Source organism: Anas acuta, chromosome 4 (assembly GCF_963932015.1).
Source record: "Anas acuta chromosome 4, bAnaAcu1.1, whole genome shotgun sequence".
Taxonomy (NCBI): domain Eukaryota; kingdom Metazoa; phylum Chordata; class Aves; order Anseriformes; family Anatidae; genus Anas; species Anas acuta.
In genome coordinates, this window is record NC_088982.1 from 54,683,510 (window position 1) to 54,710,809 (window position 27,300).

General features: G+C 36.6%; 1 protein-coding gene across 23 annotated transcripts in view; it reads left to right on the top strand.

Moving 5' to 3' along the window:
* The window catches only part of TENM3 (teneurin transmembrane protein 3), a 1,325,064-nt gene that overhangs the window by 514,767 nt on the left and 782,997 nt on the right, over positions 1-27,300 (top strand). For 21 of the 23 annotated variants that reach the window (XM_068681265.1, XM_068681272.1, XM_068681274.1 and 18 more), the window contains one exon: positions 4,907-5,072. The gene's annotated coding sequence lies outside the window, so the exon portion shown is untranslated. The remainder of the gene's footprint in view (positions 1-4,906; positions 5,073-27,300) is intronic. The other 2 variants (XM_068681266.1, XM_068681268.1) reach the window with 1 other exon arrangement.

Sequence of the window (27,300 nt, forward strand, 5' to 3'; positions counted from 1 at the left end):
TTGATACATAGATTTTAGCAAAATCTGGAGCAGGGAAACTTAATGGGAAGAACTAGGGACCACATGGCCCCTACACAGGTGTTAGGGAAGGGATATTCATGGAAGAATAATGAAAGCAGCCAGTACATCAGGATATGGGAATGTAGCCTATGTTGGCATAGGCTAATATTTTTCTGCCAAGTGTTAGCAATTCCTTTCTTTACTTATGAGGAGAGAAGGGCTCAGGTTTGCTGGAGTCTCTAATATGTACCTGCTTATGATGCTGTACTAGCTTAATAGATCCTCTAAAAAGACCATCAGAAAGATTTCATTCAGTTTTAGTTCATATTACTAGTAACTGCAATATTGATATACAGACAATTAATAGAAAAGAAGTAGGTTTTTTTCCTTTCCTACACTGAAGTTGGTTCTAGAACCTTGGGCCTAATAGCTGGATTTAGCATTTAGCATAATTATTATCAGTGTAATAGCATTCAAATTGAACCAGATGCGTCTATTTTACTGATTATTTATTTTCTTCATAATCATCTGTAAATATCTCAGTCAAAATATATGGTAAGTGAAATTTTCAAGCATCTGAGATAATTTTTAATATTCAGGATTTCTAGTGAGGGAGACATATTGCCTAGAGCTGTGGGGGTGGGTGGCAGAAAGCAGCATGAAATAGTTCTTGAAACTTTTGGGGGGCTTTTTTTTTTTTTTTGATAACTACCTCACATGAAACACTAAAGTTGGTACTAATGTGAGAGACTGAACCTGTTAATGCATTTAAGCATCCACTTAATATTTTTAATTCTGTCTGTACAGCTTGTCACATAGCAAACCTCACTAAAGAGTTCCTCCCTCTGTGCCTCCGTGTTTCTGTTTTATCGCTACAGTAAATCTAATATTTAAGTTATTTTTTGTTGTAATTACAGAATGTATGATCTAAGAGCATAGTGCAAAACACATGACTAAGTATTAATCTATGTAATCAAGACACATGAATATTAAAGAGAAGCATTCTGTAAAAATCTAAAATACTGATATATCCTGACTGTGTGCAGTATAGCAAAGACAAATCCAAGCTCTTCTGGAAAGGATGAAGAACAGCTGAAATACTCTGCATTGCCTTGCTCTTGTACTTCACTTGGAGCATGTAATTTTGGGTTTACATTCACTTACTCCCTCTTCTGCCATCTTCTGAAATAGCAGTACTTTGTGTCAAATTATCAAGGCAACACCTATCAACAGTTTTTAACTACAGTACTCTGAACTATTGGATCAAAACCGTATCTTTGAGGCTTCTGCTATAGGTATCTTATCTTTTTTTTTTTTTGACCTTACTTATATACTAGTTTCATGTCCTATAATAGGTAGATGTTTATAAGCAGAAAATGTTTTTTAAAGGCATTGTTCTATGAAATTATTCACGTTAACCTCTTATGTGACAGTGGTATGAAAAGAGATTATTTCTTTTCTCCATGTACTAAGGAAAGTGTCTGAGATCCTCAAGATATGTATGAGTGTATGACATGCACATGATTGTGTAGTGTGACTGTCACAATATTAACATATAACTGGATAATTTTGATTAATACAGATAGTTTTCAGTTGTTGCAGCTTTAAAAGAATAATCTGAGCATGGAGGGTAAAAGAGAGTTACTAAGAATTTATTCTGATGTAAATGTGAAACATGAAAAAAAAAATGACTTCAGTTACTGATGCTTAGGAAAAAGAAATCAATAAAGGAAGTCAGACATAACAAATGAGAGTTTCAGGCCCAGTGACAGTAGAGAGAAACCTGGGTGCCTTATATCTCCACACCTTTCAATCAAGTAATAAGTGTATGGCAGTGGAATAAACTGAAGACACTCTGGCAGCCATGTAGACTTTGATCAGTTTTGTTCATAGATGTGGCTCATATTTCAGTAGCCTCTTTTGTCTAAGCTACTGATCTTCCCTAAACTTTACAGTGAGTGCTCAGTGAACTTAAAGAAACCTTTACTCGTTCTGCAAACAGATACTAAATACTCATGCTGAGCCACAGTATTTTTTTTCTTAAAACGTCAGATGCAATCTCTTTGTTACTGTACTTTTTGTCTAGTGTCCTTCACGTTCTACAGGGAACAAATTATTTCTATAATCTCTTTGGCTATCTCTACAGTCTATTTATAATCACAGTACTTTCATTAATTCAGTTTTGTAGTAGAAATTAGCTTAAAGATACTCATTTGTGTATGCTTGCTTTATATTTTTGTTGATTTTTTCTGATTTATGTTTTTGTTCTGTTGTAAATTATGCCTATGCTTTTTGTTGCTTTCATGGCAATTAAGATAGTTACACAATTAGAACTGATAGTTATGCTTTCATAAATCCTCTTAGCATGTCTAAAGGGAAGTCCAAGAAGTTCACTTTTTTTCTCCCATTAGTGGTACTGGGATAAAAAAAAATTAAAGGCAGAGAGGGGACTGCCTTAATTTTTGTCTGTTTGTAGGAGCAGTGTGCACCTTGGTAGATAGTTCACCGGTAGGAACACGTAACATAGCCTCTGGTCGTGCTGTGCAGCGTGTGCCAAAGTGGCATCCAGCTAGATCTCAGATATGATTGTTACTGGTTGTGTATTTTGTCCAGTTCAGAGCCTAATGGCTCTGTGCAGTCTATGAAAGTACTGTGTGCATGACATAATGGTGCAGCTGTGTATTGTATATTCGAGGTGTGGCGTGGAGGCATGTGTGAATCTGAGCTACTAAAGCCTGCCAAGATAATGCTAGACAACTGCAGAAAATACCAGTACACCAAACTTAGTGTACTGGTAGTGCTCTTGGTATTATTTGGTAGTGAAGCTAAAGCCATTGTTTGCTTCTACTAGATCTCCAGTGGCATTGCCTCTCGCTGTGGAGCTTAATGGGTCCTGTTTGCACCTCTCTGCCAGTCAGAACATTTCTTGACCCCACAGAATATGTGTGGTGCTGACCCATCTGCCTCCTACTTCCCCCTGCCTCCAGAGGTGAAAAAGCAGCTGTGCTGTCTCTCCTCTCCCAGAGGCATACTAACTAGGAGAAGCAGAGTGCTGCTCAGAAGCCATGGAAATGGTGCTGCTTTGCTGCGCGGTCTTTTCTGTGTTTAATGCTAAAAGAATTGTAGTTTTCCTTAAAAGATCTCAATCTTCAGTTCTTCAGTCTCTCTAGGAAGAATCCCTAATAATAATAAATCTCCAGTGGTCATTTAGAGCCAGAAATATCACTTTAAAACACAGAATGGAAAAATATTGCAAATACAAACAAAAAAGAGCAGGGAAGTGAACCTTTCATTCTTTCCGCAGAGAGGGATGCTACATCACCCTAAAAGATACTGAGTAGCATTGGGTTTAGATTTTAAGCTCTGTAGGCAGTGACTTTAGAGATGACTTTCTGAAACAGTCTTGTCTTTTACTACCTTTTAGTTAATGTTGTGTGGTAATTCCTGTTATCCAAATCTAGAGAAGTGTTTTTCCATTCCTTTTTTATTAATTTGAAATTTAATTCTAGCAGTACTTGCTGTTTTCTAGACAACTTCAAAAATACCTAGTAGAAGCAATCATTGCAATGTTTCACAGCAATAATGATCACAGAAAATTAGTGTTTTATGCATTATCAGATTCATAAACTTTTGCAAGGTTGTGAATATTTACAGTGGTTTGGATGAATGAAGGAGTCTTGCCAAGAAAATACAAATTCTTCAATAAATATATTCTTTAATTTTTTAGGGGATATATAAATAATGATTTTAAGAAACCATGAATACTTTTGCTTTGTTCATATTTTAATAGTATACTCCTCTTTGCTGTTTCAGTAATTAAGTTTTATGACATTCCAGAAAGCATAAATCCTGCTGAGATGTTTAAGTTTAGAGCAACCTCTTGATGTACAAACAAAATAAATAAATAAAAGACACTTACCCAGAATCTTAACAAGCTGTTTTGCTTCTACCTTTGAAACACAATTGAATGGTAAAGCAATATCGTCTCCTCAAACTGTTCTAGCTTTGTTGTTAACTAGAACCTCCTTTTGAAATTCATTGCCTTCAATTACATTTTTTAAAGAATTTTAATTATGTGCCTGAAAAGAATAAAGATGCTCCAGGCTCCATTTGTTTATCGTGGAAGGCCTAAAAAAATGAGGACAGAGCTTCCCAGCTCATGCAGGGGTTGCAGAGAGAGAGAGATGACTTTTAATTCGACAAGTTCAGAGAGATTTCTTAGTTTGACGCGCACAGCAGGGGGTCTTTGAGCGCCTGGCAATACTTCAGCATTCTGAGCTTTGAAAGTCTTTCCCTGCAGCAGAAATTGTATCAAAAGCCAATGATAATATTCCCTGCAAGGTAAAGGACCCTATTGAAGATTTCTAGAGCTGTTTATTTATTCATCACAGTTTTTTCTTTTAGGACGTATCAGGTGTATAGGTAATAATTCAGACAGATGCTAGAAAAATATAATAAATAAATAAATAAATAGGAATCCCTCATTAATCCTTCACCTTTCCCTTAAGTTTTCCTTAGGCCACGTGCACCGATAAAATTCCCTGTCATTTCCTGCCACATACTCTGCATACAATCTTCACTTCAAATCTCAGCTTTTCCCTGTTTTTAACAGAATTGTCATTTCTGTCTGCCTTCTACCACCAACTGAGTACATAAGATGTTTATGGCCATTTCCTTCCACTAAACCCTCAAAGTGATTGATTAATTTTACAGAAGGATATTCAATTTCTTAGGGGTCTTTTTAAATCTTGTTTTTAAAGTAGATTTGTGATAACTGTTTCAAAGCCAAGATTAAAGCCTTATTTATATTCCAGAGATCAGAGTTTTAATGTTTTGGCATTACTTTTATTTGAAAAGTCTACACATATGTTTTTCTTTCTGGTTTTGTTTTGTTTTGTTTCTGCAGCAGAGCTGGGACTGTGAGACTACGACAACCTTTCCCTTGTGTAATGTCAATGTCGGCTATCACTTTGGCAGAATCAGCCAGCTCAGTGAAGACACAAAAACCCTGCTTCCCTCCTGTTTTTTCATCTGCTGGTGGCATTCAAAGTGACCTTCCCTTATAAATATTGGTGAGTGACCACATGGGGAAAACAGTTGCTTGGTGCAAAGAAACTTGTTTCAAAAAGCTGTGTTGACCTAAGTGTTTTCCTTTTTTCAAAGTATAAGGAAAAAAAAAAAAAGGCATGTGCAGGTGTTTTGGTGGTGTTTTTTTCCCCCATTTTTACTGTTTAATAATAATGTAAGGTGTTTAACAACATGTATTTCTATAGACTTATGAACATTCGTAGGATGCTAGCGTGTGTTAGCTACTAAAACTGTAGAAAATATTTCTTAACAGTACCATTTCTAAGAAAGAGATACTTCCTGACAGCAAAACAAAAATCTCTCATCTCTTCCTGTTGCTTTGTGTTGGCTAAATGGTCTGGAATGGTATAAATTTATCATAATGCCCCAAATCTGGCAAGATGAGACTTTCCCAAGTGGAGGAATTAAGGAAGTTTGCCAGAGGCTGCTTTCTGGGACCCTTCTGGTTTGGGAAGCATGCCTAGAGTGAAATCACAGCACTGCAGAAATTCTGATACCCACAGGGCAGTCCAGGAAAGCTGTGGTAACTGGAATAGTTCCATAAGGCTATCTAAATTACATAGTTTAGTACTCAAAAAGTTCTCAGGTCATTTGAGGCTGTCTCAGTTGATTTATCCTGCTCAAGACATCCAGTATGCCTAAAGAGGTTTTCAGTGTTGCAAACAGATGTGTAGATAGTGAAAGAGCCGTACATGGGTAAGGAATACTTACAGTACTGTAATATAGAATGCAACAAGGTATATACTCAGATACAAATAATATTTTACCTGGCTTGGAACAGTTTGGAAGCTGTAAATACACACAGAATCTAAGGCAGCAATTTTCTGAAGGATTGCACATTTAATCTACAGACATTGCCATAAAGGAGTCATTTAGCTGGCTGCCATTCAGTATTATCTACATTATTGCAATTTTCCCCTATTCAGACTACAGCCAGACGACTGTGATGTATCATTTATGACTATATGATAAGTAATGTTTGATTTTTTTAATTTTTTTTAACCACATGTGTACTTGAAGTATGTCAATTAAAAGGATCTGAGAAACTTCAAAAGAAGTATTAATAGGAAAGTTATCATGGCATCAGCCTAACAAAATAATGCCTTTTCATCAAAGGAACACTTCCAGCAAAAGGAAAGGCTGGTATATGTAGTGTATGTATATCTTGGGTAACAAACCAGGAGTAGTACTATGGTAAGTTCCTCAGCTATGCATTAGGATTGTCACTGCTTTCATTGGCTTTTAGTTGTCAGGGACAGTATGGAGGAGAGAAGAAAGAGGGCAAAAAATAATCAGAATTGCATAAATGTCTGTACTTTATCAACATGCTTCTTCCCTTCCTTCCCTTCCCTCCCTTTGTTACATATTTTGGGGTTAACATTTGAGTATGCAGATAAATCAGTGTCAGGTTAAGGTTAAAGATTTAAGTCTTTGTCTGGGTCAGAGATCCTTGTAATAAAGATTTCAGAAAATGAAGGAATACAGAAATATTGTAATTGAATAAATACATTTTTTACAGCTCTTTATCTAGTAATATTCTGCTAATCATAATCATATTCTACAACTTCTAGTTCAGTGATATATGGTGGTAAGTTTGCACCTCATTTAAAACATGAGGGGAGAGTTTCAGAGCATACAAGTTCTGAGAAAGGACTTCTTTAATTGTACTTCCAAAGTTGTCTGTCAGATTATTGTTATATTCTTACAGGATGTTGCATAGTTTTACAGTAGCTGTATGGAATAGCCTACACTTTGATCACAGCATGATATTTAGCACGTGTAGCTGCTTTTCTTAAAAAGGAATAAAACAGAACTATATACAGTCCAACAGTTAAAGACTCAGCATTTCTTGTTTTCCATGCAAGATTCCAAGTATAGGCATACAGATCACAACTCATTATTTTAAATTATAATGACATTTTTGGAAGACTTATGAGAGCAACTGGTATACTAATAATAGGTAACTGGATGATCATAAGCTCTGTTAGGACCACAGCAACTGCTTCATCCATCCTAAGGGAGCATAGCAGCTTTGTAGAGGCTAGGATGTTACATTCCTTGTAGATCAGAAAATGGTGGCTTTTTTACTTTTGGCTGCATCCAGCATTAGAAAGAAGTGCCAGAAATTGCCAATAAATTCTGGTACCATGTTTTCTTGTTTTAATTTCTCTTTGAAACAACCGTGCATTCAAGTGTGATCTGCCAGATGGTACTATATTCGATACTGTGCTGCTTTCCTTGCCTTTTCCACATACTTGGTATTTTGTTCAAGTTTGACATTTTAGAAAGAGTAAGGGGGCTTTCTTCAAGGGAATTGAGAGGGGTAAAGAGTGAGAAATAACTTTATTAAATATTACATAATTATTTATAATTCTCACTGTAATAAGAGTAAGAATTTCATACTATAGGTGGGAATCCCACCTTCCCAGGTTAAGAAGGTGGGATTCTTCGCTTTACCGTACTGTGTTGGAATGGGATTAATCCACATCTGGTTATGTAACTTTTTTTTTTTTAAGTAACTGTTTTTTCAGGAGGTTGGTGAAAAATCCAGTGTAAGCTCTAACAATGAAAGCTTAAAAGGCAAGTTTACCCCTTTGAAGCCTGTAGCTCTGAACTACAAATGAAGGCTTAATGAGGACACTTCCTTGCAGCCTGGTTCAGATATCGATTGATTGTGCACACTGCATTAACTTCCAGAAGTATAAACTACCATTAGTCTTAAATAGTGTTATTTTCACCTAACTAAAGGGGAGAACAACACTGTTATAAAAGAACATATGTTTCTCTTTTTATCTGTAGGGTTTTTCTTCATTTTTATTTCATTTTCTTGTGCCTTTCTAACCTTGTAGAAATTTGATTGAAATGGAATCATAACACTCTTGTTTTTTAAATAAAGTCACACAAACTGCCAACCTGCAGAAATACGATGCTTCAGGAGCTAGAACTAATAAAGCCAGATTTCCTGGGGAAATCTTGTTTTCTTTGTACTGTAAGGTCACCAATTTCAGCTGCAACCCCAATTTCCCTGTTCCTCTTGTCTCCTATTGCCCTCTTTGGCTGAGAGACAAGAGCTGTGCTTCATGTGCAGCTCCAAGAATGCTGAGCAGGCCAGCCAGCTCCTGTCAGAGTGCCTGAATTCTGCCTAAACTCAGCTCCCTCGGGTTGTTAATTTGGATCTCCATCCCTGAAACTTGTAGGGTCCTAATTATCTTTAAGACTTCCCTTTACTGATTTAGTTAACATTTGACAATCACCCAGCTGAAAAATTACCAAGTACAGGTAGGGAGACAGAACACACATACAGACTGGGATTTCAGACTTGGATGAGACTGAAATGCGCAGGCATTAAAAAAGATCTAACAGGTAGCTGGGTTGCATGTGCTCCCATTGGGAGTAGGAGACAATACGATAAAGAATTTTTTCACTGATGTTTCTCTTAGTTAAAAAGCAAATTTTGATGAACTGTACTTATGACTCTTAACTCCTTATTTGAACTTTTGTTTGTTCAAATAGCAGATAAATCACCATCTCCCTTCCCCCCTCCTACCTTTTAAGATTTTTAACTTAGAAAATATGAGAGTGAATTACTGATGGTGGCTTGAGATTTTACAGTGACTGTTTAGCTAAATCATCCAAACTGCTCATAAGTCCAAGTAATGAATAAGAATATGGAATACCAGTCAGTGATTGTTACATAAAATATTCAGAGCTCAAATTCATAAATTGAATAATCAAAACATTGATATAAAAATCATGAAATTGCTATTAAATTCTTGAATAACACATACCAGCAATTTGTCAGGTAAATGTGTCATTAAAATTACTTCTAGCACATTTCAAACAAAAACGGGGGAAAAATGAGATTTACATGTGGAAATCATGAAAGTAATTTTTTCATCTTCAAGCATTCTGATAAGATTATTTGTTGGATACAAGAAAGACTTTACCATGAGAATGATGGTACTTCTTCCTCTGTGAGGCAGTGGGACAAACTAGGCCCAAGCGTGGAAAGTGGTTCTGCAGCGTCAATAAATGAGAAGGTTCTGAGGAGGTGCCAAAAACATTTTGCGTGACAACATTTAGAAACCACTGGCAGATCATGTGGCACCACTTTCAGGGAGGTGAGGAGCTGTCTTGTCTACTATTCAAACATCTAGGTCAAACTCATCATGCATATATTCTTGTTACTTTTCTACGGTTACACAGCTAAGTTGAAATAAAGTATTTTACTGGTTTTCAAATACCTTATTGTAAGAGAAGAAATGAAAGGTTATTTCTGAAAACTATTTTGTTTTCTGCTTTTTATTTTTTCTTCTTTCAGTTTCTGCTTTTGCTTTATGCACATAACAAACTGAATTTTTAGATTTTATGGTGACTGTACAAAGGGACTTCTGTATGAGTATCACAGAGTGGCATTGTTTAGCTTTCAAACATTTGCTGTTTGGACTGGCACCCAATTCTGTGTTACGGGTTGTGAACCAAGTGGTGCATTTGAACATAAGGCACGTTGAGTCTGGAGTCAGGCCTACTAGTCAGTAGAAAATGGGGGGAAAAGAGAGATTCTCTAAGTGTTACGTTCTTGGGCTACAAGGAGACATCTTTGTCAGAGTACGAGTTGGAGCTAAATAGAAGTAGAGTAACTGTGAGAACAGTCATGAAGGTAAGGGTGCCCATATTCACACCTAAGTTTAAGCTGCAGCTCGAGGACTGCTCAAAATGTTCAGTTTCCAGCCTTGCTGTGTCAGTCTGTCTGTCTCTGACTGCATGCGTAGGCCTTCCCATAATGAGGATTGTGAGGGAAGCGTCTGAATGAGCTTCATTTAGACACACAATCTAAACATCAGTTGCACAGAAGTCTCCTTCTCTATTCCTCAACAGCACTGAGAAACCTTATAAAATGCAAGGAAATGAATGGGGCAGAAAAAACACAATTGTGGTTTTGTGGTCTGCGTAGTCTCTGCAGAGAAGAAAGGAGGGATCCCATTCCCAGCCTTAAGGGCTCCTCCAGCACTGTTTACTGACTAGTCATTGAAAAAACATGCTTCAGCTTAACATCTTGTTATCTTACAAACATAATATTTGACTTCACAAAAGTTACTGAAAATATACATTGTCACACTTGAAACCAGTGACAGCATTTCTTTTTCAGTGCTCATTCTGTCAGGTGTACAGCTTTTCTGTTTACGCTTTTCTGTGGTTGCTTTGCAAAGTCATGGTTAAAAGGTGTTCCAGAGCCTTGATTATTAAAGACTTAGTTAAAGAAACAACATGCATTTAATCAAAGAGCATTGGCAATATGCAGTTTTGCTTTGAAGTAACTCTTGTGATTCCTTGGCTGAAATGATGTTATCTTGATGTTGAATGTAAAACCTTCTATAGTCAGATAAACCTTACTGAAACAGAGCAAATATACAAACAAACGGAACACAATAATTGTCTGAAAAGGAGGAATTTAGGGGCAAGTGTATTTTCTCATTACAAGTTTGCTGTTTCTATTCCTGGTAATTTCTGATTGACATAGTCACTGCGTTCCTGTTAAAGAAAACAAAATGACTAGAGCATCAGTCTTCACTTAACACTTTTGGATCATCAGTGAGCTGTGACCAGCTGACAGCAACCAGATACCAAACTGAAGGTTTGCCAGCCAGCAAGATGATAGAGGGGTACGTTAATAAGTTTCTTGCACAACTAAATGTTCGAGCAGTCTAAAGCAGACATGAAAGTTGAAGATAGCTTAAAAGAATTGTATTCTTCTTTTACTGTCCCACTTTATCCACTTTCAAAGTTCAGCAAATACACTACTGAACTGGAGGATCATGTATTTCTACACAGAAAAAAAGACAATTCCCTTTCCAGTTCACATGTCAGTCAGAGCAAAATGCAAAAGGCATTTTTCTAAAGGTACTTATTGCATCAGGGGGAAAAAAAAAAAAGTTGTAGCTGGTGCAGCCTGACCTACTAATAATGGCTATAAATATATTTTATGTCTTACTATATCCTGGTGTCAATGTTAGTAGTGATTTTTGGTCACAATTTAATTTATATGCATGCTAACACGAAATTCTGAAACTTACCTAGCTTTCAATTGAGAAAAAACAGGAATGGAAAAATAAAACATCTTCAGGGCTAAAGTAGCTATCAGTCTGGTTTACAATTTTCAGAAGTGCATATATCCAATTTGAAAATGATTTTAGACATTGAGGAGTCTATGATTTATTTGTTTTCAGTTTTGAAAATTCACCTCATTGCTTGAGAACTTTCAAAAATAGCATGAAGTGATTTATTTATTTTTATTAAATCATATGATACTTTACTGAATGTTACATTAGTAGCAAATTGAGGTCCAAAGCTGAAGCAATCTTAATTCCGGAAAGAGTTCCACTGCAGGTAAAATCATTTTCAAAATGTGGATGGTTATAAAGGGGAGGCCTTTGCTCCGTTGTGAAATGCCCTGACTGTGTTAGGGCAGAAGTGTACCGGGAGAATACTGAGGTCAAACTAGCTCCAGGCATTGATAAATGCTAAGTTACCAGGAGCAGAACACTGGGAGAATTTATTTTCCCATCCAAGTGGTTCTTTTGCTTTCTTTTTCAAGAAAGAAACTGATTCAAATGAATGCACATCTCTCTCTCTCAAAAAAAAAAAAAAAAGAAAAAAAAAAAAAGACAACCAACCCCCAAAAAACACCACTGTTCTTCCTTTGAAAGACTCCTTAAGTGTTTTATTTAACTGACTGGTTCTTACAAGCTCTTTTAAAAAGGAAATTAACTGTTAATATCCTGGGAGGTATTTGTGTTAAAGGTCATATTAAACAAAAGGCAAATCTAGACTATCTGAGGAGTCTGGAGAAGATGTTTAATGCAAATTTTCTTGAAAAAAAAAGATGAGTGTCACTGCAGGTCATCTCTGAATATTCTTGTTGGGCTTTCTCTGTTGGATATGCAATCTCAGCTAAATGTTTTGAAGAGGAGGAATCAAATAAATTGCCCTATTTTGGGTTTTTCTCATCTGTATACAGTTGTGCAGGTCTAGTAGACCTGAAAATTGCCCAGAGACAAACTTTTAAAAAATAGAGTGCTTTTGAGGCAGAAAATTGCTTTTCTGCAGCATGGTCTAAGGGACAGGATGTGACAGGAGGAAAAGGAATTGTCACTATGTAGCAATATTGTAAAGCATATCTTACATAACAAAAAGGATCATTTGTCTCTTTTTTCTTTCATTTTAAACTAAAAAAGATTTAATTGAAACAGCTGAAGGTGTGCCATAGACCGAGAAATAGGCATTATAATTTACAATTAAAACTGAAAGTTCCTGCTTTAACCCCCCCCCGTAATAGCTTGAAGTAGTAGAGCGCATGTGAAACGTATACCTGCCCACTTCAGAAGCCTTATTCTCCAAAGGGGAAGTAAGAAAAAGCAAAAAAGCTCATTGTACATGCATGTCAAATATTAACGTGATTCTTGTAGTATAATAAGAAAAGAAAGTGGTTTGTGCTTTTGATTAGCCTCTTGATGTTTGAGAGTGTTTTTGTATGGCTTAATTTGCCTTTTTATGGCAGTTTGTACATATAAAACAAAATGAGGAGAGGAGTGGAGGGGGAAAGAAATGTGCCATTTATATACTAAGGATATGAGGCCTCCTTTGGGCCCATTACACATTAATGGGTCAGCTGAGATTTATTAGGATATGTATATTAATCTTTATACACATTCACATACTATAATTGTTCCTTTGGTACTATAATGTGATTAGCTGTGAATTTGTGCAATATTAACAATAATATGGATTTCCATATTACAGAACAGTAATAACAAATGGTTATTAAAAATGCATGTAAAGTATGGGATGTGAAAGCGCTTCCTAACTCTCAGTAATCCGATTATGTTCTGTTGTTTTTAAATACCAAAATGGTTAAATCTTTGCAGTAAAGTGAAATCTTACATGAGAAAAGCAGAAATTTTATGTTCCACAGAACAGAATGAATGATTTTAAAACTGAAAGAAACTTTACTGGTTCTTTCTCATGGAGACCTGATGTGGATTTTTGCATTATTATCATTTAAAAATATAGCACAAAATAGAATACCGAAGGTAAGAGTAATGTCCAGTAATAAAATTTTCCTAGTAGGATGCTCTCCTATATCAGAGTGGAGTTCAGTGTGGAAAGAACTGTCTAGGATCTTTGCTACTTGCCAGCCAGCCAGATCAGTATTGATACCTATACACTTCAACACTGAGAGGACCTTCCCACCTCTGTCTCAAATTGATGTGTGATACACAGATACGTGTACAACTATACACGCACATGTTCTTACAGTACAAAATATCCTTACAAATATAGTAAGGGAAAGCTGTTCATTTTACTAGTAAAGGTAATTAGTTTTTGCTTTCTCACCATGGTAAAAAATAGAGCAGCCACTTTGATTTCAGATAGAGTGCAGCAGTAGTAGGTCTGAATGGCATGGGTCTGTATGTACTTCTCTGTTACTCTGCTTCTGCTCTGTGATCAGAAATGACAGAAGTTCCTGAACTTGTCTTTGAGTGAGACAAACAACATCTAGACCTTTCTACCTTCTTTTGATGGGACATGTGCTTCTGCCTAGAGGAGAAAAAAAAAAAAAAAAAAAAAAGGAAGTTTTTCTCTGTAGTTGTTTCCATGAGGTAGGGATAACATAATGGTATTGTTTTAGTGCAAGCTGGTTTACCCTCCCTTCGTGATTGCATAGTGAGAAGGGTGCATTTTTAGACCCTTCTTTGCTGAACCATCAACTTTTAGGTTCACTTTCTGTATATTTGGAGGAACAGAAAGAAAGGAAAGGTAAGGGGGAAACGTACTTCCCATTCACTTGTACCCTTCAGTTTTGTTTCTTATTGCAATGCTTAAAGTAGTCAGGTTTTCCAGTCTTACTTCAGCTACTGAATTCTATCCCTTCCCTGTCTTGCCACCAAGCATTTCCTCCATCTGGTCACTTCACCAAGTTATTGGGATTATGTGAAATCAATCTGGTTGTATATCGGAGTATTGTAGGGTTCTGAAGTAAATCAGTGCAATCACAGCATTTCAAACTTATTTTTCTGTGCGTATCTTTCATTGTATCTTCCCTCAAAGAAGATACTGCACGTAAGTTCCACTTAGCATGTTTATAGGATGTAGTTCCCAGGATATGGTCTTTACATTCTGGACTTCCTTGGGAGTGTTACTTGTCGGAGATCGTTCTAGCAAAACTCCAGTAAACAATGAGAATTAGGAATATTTATTTCTTGTATGTATGTATGAATTATGTAAAAGACTCTTTAAGAAGCAAATACAAACTGGTGTGAAGAAAGGAACCATAAGTATGTTTTAGAACCAAGATGAAAGCAGGAGGAACATGACAGAGCTGCAGTCAGGTAATTACCGATTGTCTAAAGAGTGTTTTACTTAATCTTTCTACCGCTGGCCTGTCTTGGGTACATGGTACTTTTTTATAGCTTCCAATGCCCTTTTGTCATTAAGATCTAGTCCAAATAGTAGCAGAATCAATGCATCTTCCCTAGCTTCATAATGAGATTTGCTATGTATTTTGAAGTGGTGTTCACTCCATATGTTGTAATAGATGCAAATATCTCATTGCCTTTACGCTGCTTGGCCCTTAAGAATCCTAGAACCTATTTCTGATGGCTGAAAGTTCATCACAATGAAGTAAATTGTGCTCAAGTGTCTATGACTCAGAACTGGATTGTATATCTTCAGGCCACAGAATTGGTAGACAACATTGCCAACAGCAGTTGTGAAAGGAGTGAAAAATTAGGAAGGAATTAGGATTAGGAATGACTGAATACCAAAGACACAATCTATTCCTTTCTTCATGTCCATTTTGTGGTCTGGTGCTCACAAGGTTTAGTAACAGCAGAATACGATGAAAATTCAGCACGCTATGTATCTGTAAGTTAAGGGCTACATTAGATATTTGTCCTCAATATTCTACTAGTTCTATACGAGCTAATTCTTAGAAGTATGTGAAATGAAAGAACAAAGGTATGAAAGAATTAAAAATTATTTTTAGTCAAACATCCCTGGCTGCACATACAGACTGGGCGGTGAGGTGCTGAAGAGCAGCCTAGAAGAGAGGGATCTGGGGGTCGTGGTAGACAGCAAGTTGAATATGAGCCAGCAGTGTGCCCTGGCAGCCAGGAGGGCCAACCGTGTCCTGGGGTGCATCAAGCACGGCATCGCTAGTAGGTCGAGGGAGGTGATTGTCCCGCTCTACTCTGCGCTGGTGCGGCCTCACCTCGAGTACTGTGTGCAGTTCTGGGCACCACAGTATAAAAAGGACATGAAACTGTTGGAGAGTGTCCAGAGGAGGGCTACGAAGATGGTGAAAGGCCTGGAGGGGAAGACGTACGAGGAACGGCTGAGGGCATTGGGCCTGTTCAGCCTGGAGAAGAGGAGGCTGAGGGGAGACCTCATCGCAGTCTACAATTTCCTCGTAAGGGGGTGTCGAGAGGCAGGAGACCTTTTCTCCATTAACACCAGTGACAGGACCCGCGGGAACGGGGTTAAGCTGAGGCAGGGGAAGTTTAGGCTTGACATCAGGAGGGGGTTCTTCACAGAGAGGGTGGTTGCACACTGGAACAGGCTCCCCAGGGAAGTGGTCACTGCACCGAGCCTGTCTGAATTTAAGAAGAGATTGGACTGTGCACTTAGTCACATGGTCTGAACTTTTGGGTAGACCTGTGCGGTGTCAAGAGTTGGACTTGATGATCCTTAAGGGTCCCTTCCAACTCAGGATATTCTATGATTCTATGATCCAAATTTATTAATTTTCCCACTCTACAAATAAACATGTCCATTCAGTTTTCCCTCTAGAGACAGGAACTACGTTGAATTCCTGATTAAGAAAAAGCTTGCCAAAGTAGTAACAAACTGTGTTGTTATTAACATAATAGCAAATAATTACTTGGCTATTGTGATATATTTTTTTAATGATAATGGAATCCTTATGGTTTCATCAGGAAGATGAAACAGAAGAGGGTACATCTGTTTCCCAAGTGTATTTCAGTGTTTCTTGTGTGTTTTGATGTTTCTTACGTGTATTTCAGTGTTTCTTATGCTTCATCTCTTTTTCTCCTGCATTTATTCCTCACACAAAAATAATCCTGCTTTAGTTTCTTTCCAGCTTGTCAAGTTTAATGTGTTCCTCTTGAGTTGGGAACTTTATTGCACACAGTATTCCAGACAAGATTTTGAATAAACAACTGTCTGTTGGAACACCAATAGCTTGCTCCTGAAAAGCAGTAACTCATCCAAAACCTGTTCATATAAAGTTCGGATATTTTTCCCTATGCCAGTTACTGTGTTTTTATCAACCTAATTTCTTTTGCTATCGTACCTGGCTTTTACCTTTGGTGCTTCGAGTAAATTGTTTATTCTGTAGTTAATCTTTAATATGTTGAATGTCACAGGCTTTGGCACAGGTTTCTTTGGTATTCGCCTGTTGTCTCTCTCCTTATTGAGGAGATTGACAACTTCTGTTTTCTGTGTTTTTTTTTGTTTTGTTTTGTTTTTTTTCAACCAGTTATTTATACATGAGAGGAACTCTATTCTTATCCTATGATAGCCTAGTTTCTCTAAGGCTCTAGTCTTTTGAACCAAGTAGTTTGGTCCAAGTTTGGTCCAAACTTGCTGTTGTTATTGAAAATTGAAGCAGATGATATCCATCAGATCAGTCATATTTATTTGCTCATTGATGCCTCCAAAGAACACATCAGTCAGGATTTTCTTTTGCTTCCCAATATTTGTGTTAATTCATTTGCCTTTTAATTCTGTAGTACACCTTCTACAATTTGTCACATTGACATAGATTCACTCTTTGGTGATAGTTTTAAGTTTTATAAGTAGATTACACATTGTGGTTGATGGTGCAAAACCTTACCGCATTGAAGGCAGAAAATGACTCATTTTGGCCTCATCTTCTATAAACACTCCTCCAACTTCACTGTCTGTTGGTCCTACAAGCTTTCTGATAGAATGTGCCCTTGATATGCGTGGGATATAAAAAGGTTTTGTTTTTTTTTAATGCGTTAAAAAGGTGGTCCTCAGACTTTGTTTGACCTTTTTTATTGTGTCCTTTTTAAACCAATAATCTTATAATCTCAAACCTGAATGAGTTTTCATGGGCTCAGAGAAGCTACTCACAGACTTCGGGAATACTGTTTTGGCATATTTCCATTTTCTGCTGCCATATTCAGAAATCTTACAAAATGAACAATGCTAAAAGCAACTTAAGTATAGGATTTCTAGCTGATTTATTTTCATACAAACTATGGAAAAGACACCCACCTTATTCCTAGTCTTAGTAATACGCAATTTCAGCAGACGGACTTTTGTCATGCATTTTACATGAAGATGATGAGCATTCTATTGTATTCAAATGATTGTAGAATTGCTGTAAAATGACATACAGCAGGTGGTGGGCCAGTGTCATTTGGAGAACGTCTCTCTGAGATGCAACTTGAGCTGCGTATGCCTCTCATTGATTTACCATATTGCTTCAAGGCAAATCCTCTTTGCTTGCTTATCTATTCCATTTTATTTTGGTTCAAATTGATGCCTTATTTTCAATTCATATTTGGTCTGTCTTTTGCTTCTGCGTATTAATTTGTGGCTGCAAAAGGAAACAAGTAAAAGGCAACCATTAAAACACGGTTCTGTGCTGTGTAGTTTCAGCAGCAAGTTGGAATAGTCCAAGACCTGTGTTTAAAAGTGCCTTCTGCCATGTGTTTTTTGCTCCTGCTTTGAAAGCTTTTTCTTCCAACTTTGCTGTAACCTAGCTAAACTTCCCCCCCCCCTCCCTTTGGCATTTTACCTGTATCAGACTATTCTGCTAACTGTTGTGAATCCTTCTTAAATATTTTACTTTGTAAGTGCTATCTCATAATTTTTAAGGCATCTTTGGGAAATGTCTATAGCCAGGGTATATATCAAGGGTATATATCAATAGGGATGCTTACATACATTATGGATTAAGTTCTATTAATAATAATTAATCTCAGTTTAAAAAATAAGTATGTATATGCATTACTATATTGGAGAAATAGATTAAGATCATTTAAAGTTGTTTACCTAACTGACATAATCAGTGTTGTAAAATAAAAACCATTTTGCATAATGAAATTACATAACATTGGCTTTATTTGACTTTCAGCAAATTATCATTATCTGTTTAGTTTATATTTTCAGATACCTGATATAGAGAAGAACATTTTGTAATTGTGAACACACTGTTTCAAGTAGAATGAAAGAGAAGATTGAAACACCTTCTCATGTAGCATTGTTTATGCAGTCACATTCCTGTCATACTATTGAATCTTAAATCGAGATATTATTTTGGAAACTTTGGGAACTTCATAAATGCTTCATAATATTTACAAAACTATAAAACTGTTCAAAATAGCTTTGAAGTTAACCCCTTTGCTTTTCCCTGGAAGGAACCACATTGGATGTTTTGCAAACACTGTAGAATTTATTGAGCTTAGCTCTCCAGTGGAACTCCACTGCTTCATACTTACCCTTATACAGCAATTTCAATTCACAAGCAAGGTCCAGGAGTATTTTTCTTGATTGATCTTTGATTTTGAAATGCTTATTAATCTTATATTAAATCAGGTTAATATTAAAAACATTTTCATATTTTGAAAATACCTAATTGTCTGCTGATCAAATTCATTTCCCAGTGTTCTAGCAGACTTTTTGGCCATTTGTTAGAGAAGGGAAGTGCCATTTCTGACTTAGACAAAGAAACTCTGTTTAGAAGTGTTATTTATGTGTTACAGATCATTTTCTAAACAAGTTCTGCTTAAAATATAGTTCATAGTCTCACAGTGTTACCACACTCTTAAGAGTAAGACACTCTTTTGTAGGTGTAATTTTTAAGGCACAGGGGTACACAGGGACAGGACAGGTATCCTTCTTCAATAGGTGCTATGGCCCTGTACTGGTTACCTGACACAGGCTGCAGCCCCGAGTAAACAGCAATCAAAAGTAGTGAGGCTTATTGTATCCTTTGCTGCCATAGGCCAAAAGGGAGCTTCTGTTGCTGTTATCTGGAGTTACAGACACTACCAATTTCCTCTGATCTCAGAACACTCTGGCACATCACTTACACCTGGCAAACAGACCTCATGTGCTAATGGTATTCGCTGTGTGTGAGGACTTATACATATCTATACCCCATGGGACAGCACAGCCATGTTCAATTACTCCTAAAATTCACAGCAGTCACTTACTGATGCATGTGACATATAATTTATACAATGATCACATTTTAAAATGTGTGAACTCTTCTTGATGACAAAATTACAGTTCCTCAGTATTCTTAACAACACTTCGAATGAGCAGATAATATTATCAAAAGCGCGGCTGGAAAATTCTCATGTCTTATAAATTCTCATATCTTATTTGTATAGAACTCTAATTTGAAAATTATATTCCTCTGTTTCATAAAATAGTGATCTTCTAAATTTTCCAAACTCGCTACAGATGTTCATGCGTCTGTTAGAGCTGCTTTTTTTTTTTTTTGGGGGGGTGGTGGTGGTAGGACCACTAATTACTTTGCTTTGGAAGCACTAGCAGTTCCTGACCCCTACAGAAAGAGGAAGAGGGATGTTTTGTGCTTCTGACGGCCCAGATTTTCTGAAGCACTGATCTATCCCAGCACACAATACAGGTTTAGGAAATTACTTTTCAGGAGACATATGTGCTTTCCAAGTAACAATAAAGTAAACAGTGCATTTCATATGATGAGATGCATTAATTTACTTTCAACATGACTAACTTGAGATCTGTATCGAGGAAGCTTTATAATGTGTTTTTTGTTGTTTTTTTTTTTTTTTGTATACATATTTTGTGATTTGTTCTTCTTTTACCTAGTTATGAGGTTATGCCTTCTGCTTGCCATTAAAACAGCATTATTTTATGACTGAAAACTAAATATACCTTTTTAGATTTGCATCTATATATTACTTCTCTGCCAATAGATTCATAAGCACAGGTATGTTTAACTTTGTATGATATTTTCAAACTTTTCGAAGTAGTATAATTTATTATTCTAGCCACTTGAAGCCTTCTAGACCAATTTATTTTTTAAAACATTTATATTATTTATAGCAAGGAACAGGCTGTAATGTATTTAGCAGAGAACTGTAGGCTCTCAGGATGAACAAAAGAAAGATAAAATGTCTTAGGATTTTTCACCTCTGTTCTGTCAGAATAAAATCTGACTCGGTGTGGAGACAACCTACACGCAGATGTTCTCTACCCACCGACCAGCCCAATGGAGCTTGCTTTTGACTCAGCTGGATATTGCTGCTGTTTTCAGATACAGAGTTATCCTCTTTGATTTTGTACTGTATTACTGGATAAAGAGCAGGGAGAGAGGGGTGAGGCACACAGTAACTATGTTGCTGTCCTGTTTATGGTTTGACCGTAATTTTTTTGAGACAATCACAGCTTTTGTTTCTTATTAAAAAATAAAATAAAATCACTTTAAGTACATCATTCATACTGAGTAATACTAAATGTTCTTGAGCATGAAATCTAAAAAAATCAGCTTGTAATCTATTTTTAAAGTATGATTTCAAACTGATCAGAATCACAATTAAACTTCAATTCAGAAAACAAAGAATAGGTTGGACTCTGCCTTTATGAATGTTTAGGTATTCTCTATCAGTGATTTCCTTTGTAAATTATATAATCTTTGCAAGCCTCAGTTTCTTTATGTTATATGGGATTTGTGTTCCTTGAGTGATTTTAGGATCACTGGGCTCAAAGCTGTAGTACCTAAATATAAGTACATAAATCATTCAGTTTCTACATGAATATAATTTCATTTCTAACCAGTTTGTATTGTTTATATGTCCTGGCAAGAGAAATGTGAAGAGGAAGGCTACTAGAGACCTCTCCAATGTGTGGGAACAGGAATATCCCTGAAGAAATACTGTTTAGTTAAATGAAGATGATTATTTTGTCCAGTTCCTCTAGGGAAGCATATATTCTACATTCCTCATACCTTCCCAAAAAAAATAATTTGCCAGAGGGATCAAAGAGAAACTCTTTCAAGCAAGGGTGTTTACATATCACTGTTGTGTCCCCAGTTTCTGAGTGTCTTTCAGGCAGAGCTAGACCTGGAGTATTTTTTATCACAAGCATGTAACACCTTCAAGTGCCATCAGAAATACTAAAGATACACGATTACAGCCAGGATTTACTTTTGCCTTTAGAAGAGAAGTTCTTCATGCAACTTTTTTTCAGTGACAGTGAAATTCAGGTATTGTGCCTTGTGCTAAAGATGACAGAGAAAATACAATTACTTAATTAGAAAGGAAAAGTTGGATGTTTTCCTACTTCCATACCGATGAATATTTGAGTTTAAAAGAAAATAGCAAATAAAATCAAAATCTACCAGGTGAGAAATTGGCTATTTCAGTTATTGTCCAGAGTTACATGTATTTGAATAGTTTCATTTCTTTCATTTTACCTTGTCCACCAGAAGAAGTGAACTGCAAGAAAAATGTTTCTTTTCCTGATCTCTGTGCACAAGGATCAAGCTTCATGTAAGTGACTGAAGAGAATGGAAAAGAAATTCATTTTTCACCTAAACACTTCCGTAATGTTATACAAAGGAAATAATCTTTTTTTTTCTATGTGAGCCTTTGATGAAAAAAAAAAAAAGTAAAAAGTTTCATTTAAAAATGTACAGTGTCTTATTGTCATATTGTCTCTTACCAGTGGGGTCTCTACAGATACCTTAAAGGAGGCTGTAGTGAGGTGGGGGTTGGCCTGTTCTCCCACGTGCCTGGTGACAGGACGAGGGGGAATGGGCTTAAGTTGCACCAGGGGAGTTTTAGGTTAGATGTTAGGAAGAACTTCTTTACTGAAAGGATTGTTAGACACTGGAACAGGCTGCCCAGGGAGGTGGTGGAGTCACCATCCCTGGAAGTTTTTAAAAGACATTTAGATGTAGAGCTTAGGGATATGGTTTAGTGGGGACTGTTAGTGTTAGGTTAGAGGTTGGACTCGATGATCTTGAGGTCTCTTCCAACCTAGAAATTCTGTGATTCTGTGATTTATTACAGTACAGGCTGGCTTCCCTTGGAACTGAATAAGTGAAAACAAAAGCCAATATTAACATTATTAACTAGCAGGTGTATTTTACTTTTCCATTACCAATGGTAAAACATTATTTGACAAAACATGCACTTCTCTGACTTTTCAATGTGATCCTCTTTGTGGACTCACTTAGAATTTTCCAACAGTGGGAACTGTAATACATTGCCACACACAAAAAGCCATAAATGGGTATATTTGATTGATCATAAAACAAAATATATATTTCTCCTTCCATACAGACTTCCACAGGCTAAGCTACCAGGCCATTTTTTTGCTGTCCCAGAGCAAAATCAATCACTTGCCAGTGTTTCTCTCTAGTACGAGTACCAACTTGTCTCGAATCTTCTACTTAATTATGTTATTTAAGTTAAACTCCACCATTTAAGTCCATACTTACTTAAAGTTTTCTTTTCTGTATCAGACCTGAAAACTACTGTGTGCCTCAATGCCAGCAGTTAGTTACGTGAGCTAGAAATGGGCTGGGCATTGAGTGTTTCCTTTGTCATTGACTTCAGGGCACGCAGCTTCTTTGAACATAAGACCATTTAGGAGAGAAAGTGTGATGTCGGTGAGGAAGAGTATTAGTACTTCTAGAGTTACTGCTGTTAGGATTTTAGATTTAACATTTGGAAGATTGTAAACCAGCTCAGTAAAAGAATAGTACTAGTACTATTATAATAATTCTTCTTAGCAGAAGTAGAATATGCCAGCATATTTTTAATGGAGCTGCTACAGGACCAGAACATTGTTTGAAGAATCAAAAGGACAGTTTTTGCTCCAGTAATTTCAAGTGCTGTAGGAATTAATATATATGCACCAATTTGAACTCTGTTAAATGAAGGTTAGTAAGTATACCTACTTTATTGCTGTATTTCTACCTTGCAGAGCAAGTTTTTTTAACCAACAGAAGCATCAAAAATTCAATGATATTCCCATTACTGCAATTCAGAGAGTCAATACAAAATAAAACCTAAAATATTTAACTGTGAAGAAAATGGAATCACCCAGTTAAAAACTTTGCATTTTATAATGATAATAGTCTGAATAGGTATTTAATCCACATATAATAGGAAAACTACCTTCAGGAGATACTTGCATTCAGCAAACCAAAAATATTTGTTTTTCAGGCAGCTGTAGGCACAATTTGTATATTAAATATGTTTTTTTTTTTTTTTCAGAGACATTCCATATCTTGTAGTACCTGCATTTCTTTTTCTGTTTTTCTCTAATGCTTCCTACATAGCTTTTCTCTAACTAAAGAACAGCTCTGAATTTATTCGTGTTAAATTATTTAAATCTCTTTGAACATGTGACTTTGATACAATTTCAAATAAAAGTAAGCTACCTCCTTTAATCCCTTATTATACAAATTCATAATTTATTGGTAATAAATGAGAATTCTTTGACGCTAAAAACAGGCTCTCCATTACTGTGCATCGTAAAGTTCGCCGCTTTCTTTAACAGTAATTTTTTCTTACATTTTTCCTGTAAGAAAGTTGCTGGTGACCTTGATGAAGTCACTTTGCTTCACTGTGCTTTCATTGTGTGTTAACAAGGATACCTTTTTATTATAATCCTTGTAGTTATTGAAAAAATCTAAGTCAAATTGTATGCATTCCCCTTCAATACAAACATGATATTCCATGTTGTTATCAGCGTTTTCAGGATTCAACCTGGGGCAAAAGAAGGGTTGCAATGAATTCCTTGTCACAACATTGCTGTCTGTTTGGGGATTTGTGTCAGCTTCATGGTCCAAAATGGCAGATGCTCATTGCAACAGGAATGTGGTTCAGCCAGGTCCCCTGTGTCCTCCCATGTAAAATCAGCTTTGATTTATCTGAATGAACCGTAGTAATGCTTACAAATGCAGTATAGACATTATTTTTATATAGCTGATAAAAAATATATTTTTAAAAGTATAGTTAAGAACATATTCGGAACAGTGTTTTAGCTTATTTTGGAAAGGTTATCAAATTTCCCAGCATTGGTTATTTCTTATGGAATATGGTCTTACAAACTTGTCAATTCTAGAAACACAGATATGCATAAAGTAGTGAAGAAAATCTATTCAGTCTTTACAATTCAACTTACAGTGATGATTTGCTAAGCATTGTTATGACAAACCGTTGACGTGTTATCTGTAGGAGAGAAAGGAAATATTGAATAAAATCAGTCAGAAGGATGTTTTTTAAAAATGTGATTGGTTAAGACAAAAAAATGTGAGAATAAGTCTCTTGAAGGAAACAACCATGAGGACAAATTAACAGAAGTCTGTGGTCCCTTCAGGTGTTTGGCCATGTTTGGACTCCGTGCAGCAATATTGTCTTAGCATCCTGAAGTTTTTTTTGTAACCTGTATCCATGAGGGACTACTTGGAAACCATGTGCCTTTGCATTCTTTCCACACAGTGAACAGAGCTCTGGTTTCATCTTAATCCCTCTCATCTCTTGACCAGATCAGAGCTTTTATTCTTCATGTTCTTGAAGTCTGCTGTAGTCCACTGTTCTTTGTAGCACATTCGTGATTCTGCATTAGCTATCTGCTTTACCTTCTCAGCCTTGCACATTTCTTTTCCTATCTTTTCCTTTAAACCAAACTGAATTCCTAGCTTCATACACATGCCTTTGATGTTGTGTGACTCTTTGAAGCCTGCCCAAACCTGCTCCATTTTCTTTGAAGGAATCAGGGAAACTAATGTTGTCTCGACCCTTCTCTTAACTCTGTCATGCCATCTTTGGAACAGAACATGAAGAGATGCTGGCATCTGAGCCACTTCAAAAGCCACAAAAGCATCCTCACTTAAGTTACTGGCATGTGGAAAAAAGAAACATGGCATGAGGTATTAAACTTAGCTTTCTTTACTACCAGTGCACCCTTGTAGTTCTTCTTTGAGCACAAAATTCCTTAGAAGGAAATTTCATAAGAAAAACCCACTGGGTACAAGTGAATTTCCCCCTGCACGGGTACACAAATATTTATCATTTTTAGATCAGTGTGCATGGTCTACAAATTCTGTAGTGCTGATTCGCAAAGTACCCTGGCATCCTCGTGCAGGCTCCCTAGTTGCTTACAGGGATGCTTATGTTCAGTCCTCAGCTGCTTAATCATTTTAACACATTCGAAGTAGAAATGGAGTTGAGGGGATGATTCCCTATTACTTTTCCTCTCCTCTAACTGTTCATCTTCTTGAAGTACAGCAGACTGTCATTGCCAAGGTCCCTGTGCATCCCAGATCTCAAGTCTGGGAAAATCAAAGAGGAATTTGTTTCTCCTTAAGCTTTCTTTGGAATCATCTCACTTAGTAGTGGATATTCTCTACAATTTATTTTTCCTTTACAGGTAACATCATTACTGTGAAGATACTCATTTACTGAAATATTCATGCTCTCCTGGACCCTGCATGGGTCATTTGGTAAAGCCCAGATTCGTGGGGTGATCTACCTAGAAGAATAGATAGATGAGGCCAGGAGAAGATGCATGCATTTTCTTTCTTCATTGTCTACAGTAAGCTCCAGAAGGAATTAAGTTAGACCCATTTCTTTTAGAGGATATAAAGAAACTGAGGTTTACTAATGTAATTTTCCATTGTTCATCAATTTTACATTGAAAGTGGGTTTGCTAATATTGTAAATAAGAGTAATGATTTCAGATAAGTTCTTTTTGAATCTCATCCTACCAGATTTTAGGAAACACCTTGAGTTTTTCCTGCGTTAAGGTAAACCTGTGTCTGAAGAAGGACACCACGTCAGGGTGCTTTTGCTGCCTTTGACAGCATGGTGTGATCAATAGTGGCAGCAGTTGCCCTTCAAAGATACTTGTCCCCTGGCAGCTACACTATCAGTGCTGCAAACCATGGCTTCAATTAAAAACAAACAAAAAAAAATAAAAAAAATAAAAATCATAAAAGTACAGTGAAGGGAAGCTCTTATGGCAGCCACCATTATATTCTTTTTTTCAAGTGTTTTTCAGGTTTTCAGTTTGCCTGTCAAAATGCCACCACCTGTGGAAGACTTTGCATACCATACTCTACAGCTACACAGTCAAGTTTCTGGACATGCCATCTTTTAGCTCTCTGAGACTTTTCTCACAGTATTCACCTCAGTACACATGCGATTGTGGTTGCATTTACAGACCATAGAACAAAGACCCTTAAGAGATGAAAGGAGTTTTATGACTACCCTATCTGTATTCACAAAAAGTATTTCATGCTGAATTCTTGTTTCATATTTAAGAATCTAAATGCTTACACTGTTCACTATTCCCCTTGCTTCCACAAGGGAGGTTGGTTTGCAACTCTTGCGCTCTGCAGGAACTTCCATAGCTCAGTTTTCACATCAGAAATACCTGCAAATCTTGCTAGGCTACTATTAGTTGGCCTATTGTCAGAAACGAACAATTCATGTCCTTTATCTTCTTGTGTGACAGCCTTTTGAATCTTTTGAATCCTCTCTTCTGCATTTATCTGTGAAAACAGCCTGTATGATCTCTCTCCTCTGCAACAAGTATAGCTGAGATTCAAGTTCTTACAGTTAATTCCTTTGCACTGTTTTCCATAAGGACAAGTGGTAGGATCCATCTAAAGCCTTAACCAAAAGAGAATTTTGACTTTCATGTATTGAAGGAAGTTAACTTGCCTGTCATCTTTCATAAACTTCACACTTCTTCTCTGGAAACAAATCTCCAAAAATTAGATGTTATAATGAGGACATGACCTTACAGGAACAGTCTTTTTTCATCAGAAGCTGAAAGACCCAAGGAACTGCCAGTTTCCTCTCAAAGACATCTGGTGTGTAAAAGAACACCATCAAAATCACTAAATCTTTTTTTTCTTATGAAAGGTCCACTTGGCTGCAATTCAAGCAGAAAGAGTGGCTTTCCCATGAACTTCCTAGTATTTGACATTTGTTGTACAGCCACCTGGAGCTCCTTTTAAACTTTTGCTAAATGTTATGCACTTCCTGAAGTGTCTAGGAAAATTACAGACCTTGAGAACAACTCTGAGTCTTTACTTAACTAGACAGTGTAAAGAATTCCTCCAGTTCATTGCAAAAGATACAACTTGGA